Below are 16,900 nucleotides of genomic sequence, written 5' to 3'. Positions count from 1 at the left end.
AAAAAAAGAGGACCTGATGCAAAGGGCTTAAGTGGAGAGCAAATGCTTTGAGAATGATTGGGGCAGGGAATGTATGGATGTGCTTTATACAATTGATGTATGTATATGTATGGATTGTGATAAGAGTTGTATGAGTCCCTAATAAAATGTAAAAAAAGAAAAGAGGAGAAAAAAAAGAAAATGATTAGGGCAAAGAATGTACACATGTGCTTTATACAATTGATGTATGTATATGTATGGATTGTGATAAGAATTGTATGAGCCCCTAATAAAATGTTAACAAAAAAGAAATGCCTACTGCATTTTTCCATTTGGTTTTCTAATTCTCGGTCTTTGCTCATTGCATTATAATTCTTTGCTATGTCTTCTCTAGCTGCCCTCTGAAATCTTCTGCTCAGCTCTCTTACTTAATTATATCTCCATTCATTTTAATCACTCTACTTTCAAAGGCATGTTTTAAAGTTTCTTCCTATATTTATTTTTGTCTTCTCTTTATTTCTTGTCTTTTAAATGGTCTTTTGCGTTCTCCATGTATGATGTTCTTAATGTTATACCATAATTTGTCTGGTCTTTGGTTATTAGTGTTCAATGAATCAATTCTATTCTTGACATGGTGTCTGCTCCAGTGGATATACTCAAGGCCAATACTTTGGTCTTCTGAAAGTGTTTTCATTTTCTTCAGCCTCAACTTAAACTTGTATAAAAGTATTTGATGGCCTGTTCTGTAATTCGCTCCTGGCCTTGTTCTGATTGATGGTATTGAGCTTTTCTATCATCTTTGCAAAGATGTAGTCAATTTGATTCTTGTGTATTACATCTAGTCAGGTCTATGTGTATAGTCAGCATTTGTATAGTTAGAATTATTTGCAGTGAATAATTTTTTTTTTCAGGGGAGAGCGCGAACGCAGTCCCCCACTACCACAAATTATGCAGTCGAGTTTCCCACATTTGGGGAAATCGCAGGGGTCAGCACATCCGGAGTGCAATGGATAAGCCTCGCCCTGGGAAAACCACCTTCGTGATCATGGTATCTCCCCTGCCAGGTAAGTATAGCAGTGAATAAATTAATCCATAATTAGGCCTTGCAAAATTATGTCTTATGATTTCTAGTTGTTTCTATCATGAAGACTATATTTTCCAATTGTATTTTCTAGACAAAACATAATTCTATAATTTAGTTGGGCCAGCTCCTTTCCCCATAATGTTTATGAAAGGTAAAGAATAAATATGTTATACAGGACAAAATAATAATTTATAAGTTATCAAGGGCTCATGAGGGAGGGGGGAGCGGGGAAGGAGGGGAAAATGGGGAGCTGATGCCAGGGGCTTAAGTGGAGAGCAAATGTTTTGAGAATGATGAGAGCAATGAATGTACATATGTGCTTTATACAATCGATGTATGTATGGATTGTGATAAGAGTTGTATGAGCCCCGACTGAAATGATTATATATTACAGTTAGATTCATTTGAAACACTCTACATTCATCCAGACATTTCCTGACATCCTGACGGATTGTTTTTGGAATTTTTTACCTTAAAGCTCATGCCTAGTGGTGTGCAGTTCTCAGTGGTTTGACAAAGGCACTAGCCTGACACCATAGAGTGGTTTCATTACACTTAAAATTCTCCTGTGCTTCTCCTTTGTAGTTAAACATCGTTTCCCAAACCCAGGCAAACATTGATATGGTTTTTACACCTACAGTTTTGTCTTTTCCAAAATGGCATATCATATCTTGGGTGTGACTTCTTTCACTTAGCAAAATGAATTTATGATACATTCATGTTACTACATGAATACATGTCACATTCCTTTTATATAACGGAATAGTATTCAATTGTATGGGTCTTCCAGTGTGGGAAGCCGCAGCTCTCGTGAGATGTGGGAAGCCGCACCTCTCGCGATGTGAGAAACTGCAGCTCTCGCCGCCATTACAAGATGGCGCCGGGCACCCAGGGCGGTGGCCCGGTTAAGTGGTAAACAACCACTTAGAGCATGCGCACTGCTTAGATGACGTAGTCATAACTCCACCCTGGAGTATGCTAATAAGGGTTCTGGCGAACGCACCAATCAATGCACAGCACGTCCCCATAGAGCGTATATAAGCAGCAGCAGTTTGAGGTTTAGGGGTCTTTTTCCGCATTTGCAAATCGAACCCACATTAAACGCCTGTGGAAGAATCCTGTTGTGGCGCGTCCTTCTTGCTGGCGAGACTGAGCGCGCGACATTCCAGGTTATTTATTCATTGACCTGTTGAAGAATATTTTGGTTGCTTGCAGGATTTGGAGAGTATGAATAAAACTATGATCTCTGTTGCTGTAATCGTTACCCGATGGGCTGCAATTCACATAGTCAGCACTTCAAAACCACCAAAGCTCCCCAGGAGGAACACAGGTCTTTCTCTACCATAAAATGCTACAGACGTGGAATCCCACAAGAGGATCACTAATGAGTCAGCATCAACTCCATGAAACTGAGTTTACTTTTGCCGGGACTTGGTGATTATTAATAAAACTAATAAAACATTTGCATTCATATTTTTGTGTAAACATATTTTTAATCCTCTTAGATAAATATATAGGTGTGTGATTGCTTGGTCATATGGCAGGTATTTATTAAACTTTAAAAGAAATTACCAAACAATTTCCAAAGTAACTATATCATTTGCATTTCCATCAGCAATAATATGAGTTTGATTTACTCCACAATTTTCTTAGTACTCGATATTGTCATTTGCGTTTGTTTGTTTCAGGATATTTTGGGTTGTTATATAAAGGCATCAGGAGCCTGAATGGTGTGAGGAGTTACAAACTGGGTTGCTAAATGAAGGTCCACAGTGTGAACACAGCAGCCACTCTGCAGGAAAATGATGAGGCTGTCTGTTCCTTTACTGATTCACACCCCTCAGAAACCCACAGGAACAGTTCTACTCTGTCCGAGAGGGTTGCTATGAGTCAGAATGGACTCAATGGCAGTGAGTCTTGAGATAATGGTATCTTGTAATTCATAATATGAACAAAAATATTAGGGAGGCAAATCACAAATCATTTTTTTCCAGTGAGAAAATATTGTTCAGTGATTTCTAACAATGAAAAGCTAAACAAAATTTGTCCAAAATTTTTATATTAAATATTTGAAGATACTCTGTGTTTGGGTCCATGATCACTAAGTACTAGAATATAGTAGGAAAAACGCATATTCTATCATTTAAAAGAATATTTTCAAGTGTTTAACTTGCCTTTATATGGTTCCAAAACTATTTAGATTGTTTCAGTCAACAAATATTTATGGTATATAAAGCACTTTATGGGGCACAAGGAGTAGTACTTGCATATTTGCCCTTTGTAAAGGTAACTTGGGTTTTCCTCCCAGCCGATGCACTCCATGCTTAGCCACCATCCCATTCCTGGAGGTGTCAGGTTGCTCTGATGCTGACTTGATTTCAGCAAAGCTTCCAAGTTAGATGGATGAGCCAGAAAAGAGCTTAGCTGTCCTCTTTCCCCATACCAGGCAACGAAAACCCTGTGGACCACAAAGGTCTGATCTACAACTGACCATGGACAAGATAGTACTAACTTTTGTTGTGCACACACTCTCCATGAGCAGACTGGACAGCAGCTAACAACAGCATCAGCTAAGTACGAGGACTGTAGGTAGTACATAGACCATACAGTGTGCTTCCCATGTACTTCTCAACAGCACTTATTCCTGAGTATGCTTCCCACCCTCAGCTATATGCCTCTTCCAAGGTAGTGCCATCTCTCTATTTGTACAAGGAAAAATATCGTCATATGGACATCTTTGAAAGTATTAAAGGAATTTCATTTCTAAAAGAGTTCAGAATTACAGAAGAGACAAAGCATCTGTGGAATGTTCAGTTTTAAATCATGCCCGAATGCTTTAATATATCAGATATTCTAAATACAGACATTAACTAGCATATTTATTTTTATAAGATAAATTTAATATAGAAAGATGCTACCATCTTTTTTAATCAAAGGAGAGGGCATTTAACCATTTAGAGCATAAAGGCCTAACCAAAATGCCATTTTGTCCTGTGAGCAGCCTGTATTAATTATAGGATATGATTATCTGATTATGACATATGAAACCCAAAGGAGGGTTGATATTCAAATCATGCACAACTCACCAAAGATACAAGTCCTCTTAATAATTAAGCATCATATTGCATACCATTTTATTTCAAAGTTGATTGTGGACAGATTTGTGAAGGAAGAAATTGAAGATTTAGTATTTTATTCGTGGTTAAAAAGAACTTTTCAACATCCAATTTGAAGTACATGCTGTAGATGATAGGATAATACCAAGGAAGATGAGTTAATACAATCACTATTCAAATTTATGTATTGTGTTAGGGTGGGTTCTCCAGAGAAGCAAAACCAGTGACGCTTATATGTGTATAGTAAGAGAGAAATTTATAACAGGTGTTAAGCTGGTGGGCTTTGTCTGACTCATGTTGCTGCCAGAGCTAACAAAACAAGAAGCAGAAAGATGAAACCGGAAGCAAGAAGGTAAATGGCAGAGGTGGATAAATCTACAGAAGGAATCTGAGCTGCACTGAAAATATTAGCCAAAAACAAGAGTCCACGAATTGATAGGATATCAATTGAAGTGTATCAATCAACAAGAAATCAGGAAGACAGCTACTTGCGGACCTATCTAGAAAAGACCCACATTTATGCCCATTTCAAAGAAAGCAAACCCAACAGAATATGAAAATTATGAAACATTATCGATAATATTACATACAAGTAACATTTCATTGAAGATAATTGAGAAATGGCTACAGCAATACATTGACAGGGCACTGCTGGAAATTTAAGCCAGATTGGGAAGAGGACAAGAATGAGTAATATCATTGCTGATGTCAAAATGGTTGAAAGCAGACCACAGAAAGATGTTTATTAGTGCTTTATTGACTAGGCAAATGCACTCAGTTATATGGATTATAACAAATTATGGTAACATTGAGAAGAATGGGAATTCCAGAACACTAAATTCTACTCATGCAGAACCTATACATGGACCAATCCTTTGAATAGAACAAAGGAATAGTGCATGATCTCAAATCAGAAATGATGTATATCCTTTCACCCTATTAAATAAAACCTTTGTGTTGAGCAAATAATCTGTGAAGTTGGACTATACTAGAAAAACTCGTCATCAAAATCTGAGGAAAGCACCTCAGGAATTTGTGAACTACTATTGAAACAAACTTGATTTCCTGAAAATCAAGAAGATTTGAAGTTCTTACTGATGAAAAATATAGTCTTCCGTGAGGATTACAACTCAGTGTAAAGATAACCCAAATCCTCACAACTGAACCCATAGATAACATCATGACAAACGGAGAAAAGACTGGAGTTATCAGATATCTTATTTTACTTGGCTCCATAATCAAGGCTCATGGAAGCAGCATTTAAGACAGTAAAGGATGTTTTGACAACTGTAAAAAAAAGAAAAAGAAAAGAAAGAGAGAAAGCAAAGTATGTATTGCTTTGGGCAAACCTGCTACATGAGACCACTTTAAAGTTTTAAAGAGCAAAGATTTCACTTTGGGGATGAAGATGCACCTGACCCAAACTCTGGCATTTTCAATCGCCTCACATGTCTGTGAAATCTGGAGAATGAATGAGAAGGAACCAAGAATTATTGCAATTGAATGTTGTATGTACCTTGGATGTGAAAGCACTGCTGGAATATTCTTTGGAAAGTTGGTTTGGGAGACTTCTTTCATGGAGAGACCAGTTGCTGGAAGACAACAGCATGCTTGGTAAAGGAGAAGATCAGCGGAAAAGAGGAAGACCTTCGATGATAGGAATCGACACTGTGGCTACAGTAATGAGCGCAAACCTAATCATTGCGACAGCGATGCAGGACCAGCCAGTGTCTCATTCTGTGGTACATAAGGCGGTTATACATTAGAGCAAACTAGATTTGCCCCTGACAAGAGCGAACTAGATGGCCCCTGACCATTACACAAACTACTGGGGCAAACATTTTGGGGAAATACAAGTGATTTTTATTTATTCAGTGCAGTACTCTGGCTACAAAATATGTTTCTGTAGCTGTCAGAGGGGGCTATTAGGCTAATCATTTGTAGGTAGCACTGCTGTAGCTTTTTAACTCTATGTGTTAGGGAGGGGGGGTTTAGATGCTTCCTTCTCCACATAAACACTAATGGACATAGGAAGTTGTCCTAGTAATTTACTGTCCAAGGAAGGCTAACATTTCAGTGAAATTTTTTCATTATAAGCATGTAATTTATTCTGAATCAATGGGACTATGGTGGTAGAACTTAAAAGCAGAAGACAAATACAGTTTTCTGTTCTTGTTCATATAATACGATGGTCTGGAAGACTTAGATATTTTGCTCAAACACATACAATGGCAAACAACTTAAAGGTAGTGAAGCTTTCTGTTGGCAAACTTACCCTCTCTATCTATTCTCCGTAGGTCACAAATGCCCCTTTTATAGGAAATGACTCTCATTCTCAGAACCTTAAAGACAGGAGACAGTCTTACAAAGGAGATGAAGAGTAAAAGTCCCCTTTGCACCCCCCTTTCTCTATCCTGGGTGATGGCATGCTATCCGAACGCCATGACAGCTTCCTCCTCTGCTCCTTCGCCTGGTAGAAAAGATCTAGCCAAAGGTCAACTTGTCCATATCCCCCTTGCTTAGCAAGTTGGACAATTAAACAAGCATCTTATACTGTATAAGGTATAAGAAGAGAAGACATTATGAAAGCTGTCAACTATTTACGCGTCCACACTATAAATAAGGGCGCTAAAAAAACTGCTGGTACTGTGTGAGCAGAAGATACTGATCGCTCATTCCTTTCTCTGTTTATACTTTGAAGGTCAAGTTCCTGACTCTAATCAATTGTATAATAATAACGAAAAGGCAATATTGGGGAAACCTGTATATTGGTTGAATGGCACCTGCTTTGCCTATCTGAACCTTATGATATATATTTGCTCCCTTTTCTCTTTGAAAAGCTATTTAAGTTTCTAGTGTTCTCATAAGGGTGGGTGGAATTTTAGCATGGCTTCTGGTAAATCCATAAAAGGAGAAAACCTTCTACCTGGTGTCAACACAAGGAATTTATGAAGAAGAGTTAATATCTCAGCACACAGACAGGAGCTCAGGGGAAGCCTGTGACTTTCATTAGAAACTCATTGGGCTCACTTATATGATCTCATTGAATATTTACCACAATCTGCTTTTAGTAGTCAAGAATCATTATCTGGAGAGCTGAGCGTGGGAGTGGAGCGGAGCTCGTAAGCCGCCCACCTGGCCGCCTCGCCGCTCCTCACCTCGCTCTTGCCGCCTGCCCTCCCTCCTGCCGGCCGCCAGCGCAGAACACCTTCCACCATGGCCACCTCGACAAGTTCTCACTTGAACAAAGGCGTCAAGCAGATGTACATGGCTCTGCCTCAGGGCGATAAAGTCCAAGCCATGTATATCTGGATCGATGGCACTGGAGAAGGGCTCCGCTGTAAAACCTGAACCCTGGACTGGGAGCCCAAGTGTGTGCAAGAGTTGCCCGAGTGGAATTTTGACGGCTCCAGCACGTTCCAGTCTGAAGGCTCCAACAGTGACATGTATCTCATCCCTGTTGCCATGTTCCGGGGCCTGTTCCGCAGGGACCCCAACAAGCTGGTGTTCTGTGAAGTCTTTAAGTACAACTGAAAGCCTGCAGAGACCAATTTACGGCACACCTGTAAGCGGATTATGGACATGGTGACCAGCCAACACCCCTGGTTTGGAATGGAGCAGGAGTACACCCTCATGGGGACAGATGGGCACCCCTTTGGTTGGCCTTGCAATGGCTTTCCTGGACCCCAAGGTCCGTATTATTGCGGTGTGGGGGCAGACAAATCCTACGGCAGGGACATTGTGGAGGCTCACTACCGGGCCTGCTTGTATGCTGGCATCAAGATTGGAGGGACGAATGCCGAGGTCATGCCTGCCCAGTGGGAGTTCCAGATAGGACCCTGCGAGGGAATCGACATGGGGGATCGTCTCTGGGTGGCCCGCTTCATCCTGCACCGTGTGTGTGAAGACTTTGGAGTGATAGCAACCTTTGATCCTAAGCCCATCCCTGGGAACTGGAACGGTGCAGGCTGTCATACCAACTTCAGCACCAAGGCCATGCGGGAAGATGATGGTCTGAAGTACATTGAGGAGTCCATCGAGAGGCTAAGCAAGCGGCACCGATACCACATCCGCGCCTACGACCCCAAAGGGGGCCTGGACAACGCCCGGCGCCTCACGGGATTCCACGAAACCTCCAACATCAACGACTTTTCCGCCGGCGTGGCCAACCAAGGCGCCAAGATCCGCATTCCCCGGATGACCGGCCAGGAGAAGAAGGGTTACTTTGAAGACCGCCGCCCCTCTGCCAACTGTGACCCCTTCGCGGTGACAGAAGCCCTCATCCGCACGTGTCTTCTCAACGAGACCGGCGAGGAGCCCTTCCAATATAAAAACTAAGCGGACTAGACCTCCAGCCGACAGGCCCCTCCCACTCGTTCCTACTAGCTGTAACTCAGAAGACAGAATATCAAGGTCTTTTTTTATTAAAAAAAAAAAGAATTATCTGAATTTCATAGATGAGGCAAACTGAGTTCTGGGTATAGTAAAGTACCTTCCCAATGTTTTGCAACTGTGTCCATTCAAATGGGCATAAGGGCAGCCATTGCCTCAAGAACCCATTCAAAATTTACAATATTTTCTGATTTTTCCTGGTTTCCAAATGTTGGCCAGTGATATCCAGGCTGCCTAGCGAAAATGGCTAAGAAGCAGGTACAGAGAGGAAACTGGTAAGAATTCCTGGTTTGATACTGTAAGTACAGATTTTACTGACCCTTCGCCAAGAGAAAAATCACGAGAACAATTGATAAAAAACATTCTGAGTATCACAAGGAGTTTATCTGAATTATGGTCTAGACGTATGTTCTACTACACATAGAGGAAGATAAAAGATCTGAAGATCATTTACAAACCAAGGAACCAGGCTCTCAACAGAGTTGGAATTGATATGTCCAAGATCCTAATTTGAAATTTTAGCCTTCATAACTATTAAAATATAAATTTCTGTTTCCTTAAAAACCACCCACGTGTGGGATTTCTGTTGCAGCAGCATTAGGAAACTTAAAACAACCATCTTAAGCCAAAGAAGGATGTTTTTAATGGAAGTGGTAGTACATGGAAAGATTAATTTTCTGTTGATTCACAAATACAAAGCAATTTGGAACCAGAGGTCTTTGAATCCTAATCTACCAAAGCCAACTTTTATGACGATTCATCAGATAAATTCTGCCACCATCCAATTATCAGTAGTCATTCTTTTTGCCTTGTAGAAGCTAGTTTCATTTTAAACCAATTTACGCTATTAAAATATATTTCTTATTTTTTTCAGACATGTCAATAAAGATATCTTAAAACCAACGTTGTTTCATGATTGCGGGAAATGATGCCTGCAACCCAGTCAGAAAGTTTCAGTGTCTGGTGCCTTTTATACCTAAGCTTTAAGATCTTTTTTTTGGTAGTCCCTGTCCCATTACAACAAGAAGTACACCAAGAGATCAGTTTGGTTAAAATCAGGCCTCATACGAATCTATCACTCGTTTCATATTTTAGCAATTCTCCTGGCTTCTGTGAAAATCTGTTGGCAGCGTCCTGTTCATCATTCTCTAAGTGCATCTTTGGGGTTTATTATTTCATCCTTCTCAGTCCTTTTAAATTTGAATTTTATTTATTTATTTTGTTTGTTTATTTATTATGTTGTTACTGTTGCGAATACACACAGCAAAATATACACCATTTTAATACTTCCTACATATACAATTCAATGACATTGATCATACCTTTCAGGTTGTGCAACCAGTCTCATCCTTTGAGTAAACAGTGCAGAGGGCCCCCCTTTGACCTCCTTTGACTACTCCATTTGGACACCAACCAAAAACCAATTGCCACAAAGCAGACGTGAGACATGACTCCAACCTCCATCTTTTTTTACTCTATTCTGACACCAATCATTCCTCCCGTTCCACTCTGCTTTTCTGTTAGGCTTGGTAATACATTGCAATGGACATACAGAACTCACCACTAGGATTCACAATTATGAAGACTTATTAGGGAAGTTAACAGGTTACTAGAAATCAGGACCATAAAACAGTAAGGACACAGTCTTTGGTTCACAGCGGTGTCTCTTCAACCAGAAGCCAAATTTCTTTCTCTCTGGTCCCCCGCCTCTGCCTCTGTAGTTCGTTTCTGGACCTGCTCACTACTCTGTATCACAGTCTCACAATCTCAGGTCTCAGCATGACAGCTCCTTTGCTCTGGGCCCTCTGGGCTAGGCATAGCAAAGGGAGGAATCTCAAATGTGTTTTGCTGGCGACTTTTCTTCCTTGATGGTTCTGGTATTTCTTTCTTCAGGCTACTGGGTGTCTCATACTTACAGAAAGGAGGATGGCAAAATGAATAAATATGAGAATTAGAGTCCGCCACACCTTATTTGCATGGCCCCACCGAACCATTTAGTGGAAGTTATAAAAAATTAATAGAAGAGACACATTAAGAATTTCACTTCACAATATTCTCCTTTACTGAGCTTTTCTCTGCCATTAACATAAACTCACTGCTCCTATTTAATCTTCCACGTTGCTGTCAGCTCAGTCATATATAAATAGTTCTTAAAAGAGCATAATGCTCAAGATATATTTTTTATTTAAATAAACTATTTGAAAATTTTATGAAGACTTAAGGGGATATTTTTGGTTTCAGTTCTAATAATTATTTTGAGAAAATAGTTTCAGGAAGTCATCCAGCCTCCAAGAATCCCAAAATTCTGCATTCCATGATTTTTTAACTCTGTAAAGCATTTCACCCCTTTTATTATGCTTATTTTGTCAAAGCATTGATCAAAATGTTCAATAATGGTAGCTAGGCACCATCCAGTTCTCTTGGTCTCCTAGCAAAGGAGGCAGTTGTCCATGAAGGAGCCACATACTTCATTTCTTCCCCTGATTCCTGACTTTTCTTCTTCCTCTGATGCTCCAGGTGAATAGAGAGACCAGTTGTTATGCCCTGAATGGTTGCTTCCCAGGTTGTAAAATCACCCAAACCATGCAACAACTAGGAGACATGAAAATGAACACATAGAACAATGAATAGAATTGACAGTCCATAAAGAAACCCACAAATCTATGTTCAACTAATTTTTGAAAAGGGGACTAAGTCCATTTGAAGGAGAAATGAGTGTCTCTTAAATAAAGAGTTGAAAAAATTGAATTTTCATATGCACAAAAATGAACCACGATCCATGCCTCAAACACACACACACACAACAACAACAACAAATAGACTAAGTACCAAAACATGCAAGCTGAAACCATAAAATTCCTAGAAGAAAATGGTGGGGCAATGCTGGTGAGTCTAATAGTTTACAGTAGATTATCCAATGTAATAATAAAAGCGCAAGTAGCAAACCACAATAAATGGGTCCTTACATTGAAAACAACAAAAAGCCAACCTAACCACGACCTGAGAAGAGGACTTGAATAGATATTTTACTAAAGAAAACATGCAGTTGGCCCCTAAAACACATGAAAAGATGGTAACAGCATCTGCTAGCAGAGAAATGCAAATTAAAACCACAATGACATACGATTTCACTCCCCCTTGGATGACCAAGAATAAATAAATAAGTAAATTGTTAAAAAAGAAAATAACAAATGTTGGCAAGAATATTGGGAAAGTAGTACATTTCTCATTTCTGTGGCAGTTCCTTAAAAAACTAAAAATAGAACTACTATCTGCACCCCCCCCCCCCGAGTCCACTCCTAGGAGTGTGCACAAAAAGCTTGGAAGCAGAAATTTAAAGATACTTGCATACCAATTTTCATTACCTATTTTCATTGCAGTACTATTGCCAATAGCCAAAATATGGAAGCACTCTAAGTTCCCGTCAAGAGATGAATAGATAAACAACTTGTGGTGCATATGTACAATGGGATAGCATGAAGGCAGTAAGAGAAATGAAATATACAATATGGATGGAGCTGGAAGTCATTATACTGAGTCAAATAAGTCTATCATCAAAAGATAAATCTCATATGAACCCATTTCTATAAAATAAGAAAAGGTAAATGTATAGAAACCACAGATTCTCAGGGGTATGGGGGGGGGGAGACGTTATCGTTTATGGAATAATGAGTTTCCATTTACTATTATGGAGAAACCAGCTTGATTAAGGACAAGGTTGCATAACTGATTATTCTAAGAACTGTCTATGACTTGTATACATATAAAATGTTGAATTTTCTCAGGCTTTTTGTTCTCTGGGGGGCTGAGTATTACTGTTTTTAGCAGGCTCCAGGGTAGTATATTGTAGGCTCTATATAGGAGGTGGGCTGAAATGCTTGCATTAGAAAACCCTTAATCGGTTATCCTCAATTCTCAGTCAGAGATTGCAGAGTGTTCCAGGCTGATTTCTAACCCTGCATTAACTACCATACCTAGTAGCAGTGTAGTGAATTACTTAATATGACTCACTGACCATAGTTTTTGTAACTCCTAACAATTGACTAGGTGGAACTCTGAAAATGAGGGTTCTTAGGACCACCAAGGGCCTGGAAAACTGACTAATAATGTAGAAAGATGGGGTTTTTACTCCTATAAACGTTCGTTCGCAGTCTCAGAAACCCACAGGAGGTCACTATGAGTCAGCATTGATTCCAGGGTAGTGAGCTTGTTTGTTTTTTGAGGAGCAGGAGAGGGCTGTCAAATGGAAGCCAATAGGAGATGGCAGCAGAGTAAGAAAGATAGAGGTTCAAGATAGCTACAATGAGGTCATAATGGTGGTTAGACCAAGGAGGTGAGAATTGTCACACTTGCCTGAGAAGGCCTTCAGTAGGGCCTGGACAAGCCCCATTAGGGCCTACCACCAGAGGCAAGAAGAAGCTGTCTTGGTCCAGGAATTGTATCTTGAGTTGTTCCCATTACTTCCAAGTTGTTCCAGGTCCCAAGTTGTACCCTTTTATTTCCTAACCAAACACTTAGCAAATTACAAAACTCAAAGACCAGAAAGAGGGGAAGGAAAGTAGTTGATTTTAGTGGTGGTCTAAAGAATCTGAACATTTGGCATATCTTTCACCTCCACTTCATAGGACCCAACTTGGTGCAGATCCTTATAAAAGAGATTATTCACTTAGTCTGAGTAAGCTTTGAGCAACAAGCCACAAGTTTGCTTCTTAGGAAGTTTTACCCTCACTTAGAACAGTTTCTAACATCAAGAGGGTTTAAAAACAATGTGTAAAAAGTGTCAAATACCTATTAAATAAATTTCCATCTTCTGCTTGGAAACTAGTTTGTTTCACCCTGCACTTTAAAAAAATGTTAATTTTATTTGAGAATGAGTTGGGTTTTCATTTTGTTTTGCTTTTATGGACATGAATTCATGACATATTAGGTGTGCTACACAGCCACAGCATTAAAAGTCACAAGAGTCAAAAGGTTAGAAATAGAGATAGATGCAGGCATAAAACCCATGTCTTTTAAATTTCATAGCCCTTCCCTGTCTTCTATAAAAGTATTTAATAAATATATTGAACTTTTTAAAAAGACTATAGTTATAAAAACACATTAGAAATAAGTTTGTTTTCAATCCTCAAGATTCCTTGCCCCTGAGATCTAAATATTGATCTGAACGGCTAAAAAAAAGGAGGAAAAGTAAAATTGAAGTGAACGTGTTAGATTCCTCTGGTGGGAAATAGCTCGATTCTTGGCTTCGCATGGGAAATGACGAAGCCTGGTTTGTGATGCAAGTGAGTTTTCATAAAGGATAGATGAAATTTCAGGTTTTACAGTTAACTGAACACGGGACTGCACCCCCACACAGGAGACGACCTGAGGCCTGAGAGAGCCCACCGCATGGCCAAACAGAAGGCAGAAGAGCAGCAGGAAAAAGTGGTCTCCAAGTTCGGTTTTTTGGGACCTTCTGTTTGGAAGTGTGGCCAATGGTACTGGTTGACCCATTGGCTGAATTAAGCCCACCTGGCCTACATTGGGCCAATTCAGGTGTACTGGTCACCTAGGTGTACTACGCCACCCCTACCCCCAACCTCCACCCCCGCCCCACTGGGAGCCTGAATTGACGCACGCCAGGTGGACACCATGGTGCCTGTTCTGCTACCTAACCAACTTGGGTCTTTAGTGACCTAGATGTTCATTTAAAACATATTAGAAAAAAATCAGTGTTGTTGGGAGAATTAAAGATAATGTATGGGAAGATGCTTTCAAAACGAGTGCTTTACAAATACATGTTGTGATGATTTCTGATTGCACAGGCTTATAGGAATTCTATCACAAAATAAAAAATGTTGCAAGCTGGCAGACACCACAAATTAGGCATTCTCCCAGCCTTCACTGAACCTGACAGCAAACAGAATCCAGAAGCAGGGCCTGCCATGAAAATATTGAGTCAAATAAATTATTAATTGGTAGGAATGTATAAAATGTTTGATTTTAAATTACTGATGGGTATATCTCAAGGCTGTCAAGGCAGAAGGCCACCTTACCGCATCAAGATATGGAAATGTGTGACTGGAGGCAAAAAGATGTGTGCCAAGGGGCTGAGAACTCAGTAAGATGTAAGGAAATCAAGTAGAGGTACTAAACTACATTATAATGTATATTTAGAAATCCAGCAGTGTCCGTGCTACAGTTTGGGGTTACAAAAATGAATGAGATAAAGTATTTTCTTGGGAATATCATGCTCATAATTTAGGGTATAGACTAAGACAAATATTGCTATACTCTAATAAACGCATGGCCTTCGAGTAGATTCTGACTCCGGGCAACCCTATAGGATAGGGTAGACCCACCCCAGTGGGTTTCTGAAATTGTAACTCTGTACAGGATTAAAGTTGCTCTCTAGTTCCAAAGCTAGTGATTTTGAACTGCTTATCTTGTGTATCACAGCCCAATGCATAATCACTGTGCAAGCAGGCCTCCTGATATTCAAATACTTGAAAGTTTTTATTTAACACCACATGTTTAAAATAAGAAACTTGGAACGTACCAAAATTCATGGAAAACATGAAGCAAAACACTAACAATAACGACAGAACAAATATTTGAGTTTAATAAAATACTAATGTACACGGCTAAGAATATTGAAAGTGCCATGGACTGCCAAAAGAACAAACAACTCTATCCTGGAACAAATACAATCAGGATGTTGCTTAGAGGCAAGTTGATGAGACTTTGAGTCACTTACTTTGAATATGTTATTGGGAGAACCAATCCATGGAGAAGGCTTCATGCTTGGTAAAATAGAGAGGCAGTGAAAAAGAGGAAGACCGTCCACATGATGGATTGACACAGTGGCTGCAAAATGGGATCAACTATAACAATTATGAGGATCGCTCAGGACTGGGAGATGTTTTATTCTCTTGTATGACTTGGAATCAACTCCATAGAATAGAACAACATCTGCACGCAATATGACAGTCAGCCAACCTTTACCCATTAGAAACATTAGGGTTTCTGTTTTCTTCTTAACGATAAGCCCTATTTTGAGCTCGCACTAAATCCTAGCTCCAATTTAAAAACAATTCATTCTCTCATCATGCTCCTGCTGGATACTTTCCTCAGGAAGGGAACACAGAAGATATTGATGCTATAAGAAAGTGTGGTGCCCAGTTATCAGTTAACGTAGCTTCTAGGGTCTTAAGGTCTTGTTTCCAAAGAAGCATCCATCTAAATAAGAGGTCAAATAAGTCCACATGGAGGAAGCACACCAATAGTGACCAAAGGATTGAAAATCATGCAATCCGAAGCTGAAGAAGGTAATAGTATCAGAGCCTAAACTTTAAGAATCTAATTTGCAGAAGGCTATGGATGACAGTAAAGCCCAAGATACATTTGTGGGATCTACACAGGGAATAAGCCTCTGGTGAGTTCCCTCTCTCCATAATAGAGGGATGGGAAGAAACTGCTTACCAAACACAGTGCATTAGAGAAATGACTGTAGTAGATCCAAATGATAAACCTGACTTGAACGGTTAGAACCTTGCAGGTGATTCTCCATCTGATGCAACAGTTCCTATATTTTTTGTTTGTTCATATTGGAGTTTATGTCAGAGGTGTTTTGCCATTGGGGATGACCCATTTTGAATTTTTATTATATGTGTTCAGATTTTCAGTATATGAAACCCGGGATTGATGAACCTGCAGGGTCAATAAGTAGAATAAAGTTTTTTTTGGGGGGAGGGTACCGTGGGGAGGGTGGGGGTAAAAGGGAGCTGATGTCAGGAGTTCAGGGAAAAAAGAAAAGAATGTTTGAAACTGATTGTGGTAGCAATTGTACAATATTGCTTGATGTGGTTGAACTATGGAATAATATGATATCTATATTAACTCCCAATAAACATTTTTGGGGAAAAAAAGATAGACTTTAGAAAGTTGTTTCATCAAAATTGAGATTTTCATCCAGAATGGACTCTTTTCCTAATTTTCTTTAAATATAAAGGGAAATGTGTTTGCAACTTCTGTTTCTTTCATTATAACCTCCACATAGTACATATAAAAGCAATTACAAAAATCAATAAGCCACTATCTCTAAAGCAATTCACTTCTGTAATACTTATAGCTTTTAGAAAACATTAATGTGTTCATATATTTCCAGGTTTTTCCTTTTAAGGTGAAATGCCTTTCCCCATTGGCCTCAATACATTAACAGATTGATCATACATATTATCAAAAATGATGTTGACTAAGGGATGCTTCATATTTTGTGCATCCTGAACTGTATGTATGTATTTCAAGAGATAGCCATTTAACGGAAAATTATACAAACACACACACACAC

The 16,900-nt window shown here is 39.5% G+C and overlaps 1 non-coding gene and 1 pseudogene across 1 annotated transcript; one reads left to right on the top strand and one right to left on the bottom strand.

Moving 5' to 3' along the window:
* Nucleotides 1-887: 887 nt before the first annotated feature.
* LOC142435166 (U1 spliceosomal RNA) lies at nucleotides 888-1,051 on the bottom strand. Its single transcript, XR_012781282.1, has one exon. It is a non-coding gene; the product is annotated as a U1 spliceosomal RNA (small nuclear RNA).
* A 6,330-nt stretch (nucleotides 1,052-7,381) lies between these two features.
* LOC142434196 (glutamine synthetase pseudogene) lies at nucleotides 7,382-8,545 on the top strand (annotated as a pseudogene).
* Nucleotides 8,546-16,900: the final 8,355 nt, after the last annotated feature.

This window comes from Tenrec ecaudatus, chromosome X (genome assembly GCF_050624435.1).
Source record: "Tenrec ecaudatus isolate mTenEca1 chromosome X, mTenEca1.hap1, whole genome shotgun sequence".
Lineage (NCBI taxonomy): Eukaryota > Metazoa > Chordata > Mammalia > Afrosoricida > Tenrecidae > Tenrec > Tenrec ecaudatus.
The sequence above is the reverse complement of the archived record's forward strand: the minus strand, read 5'-3'. Positions and strand labels throughout refer to the sequence as shown.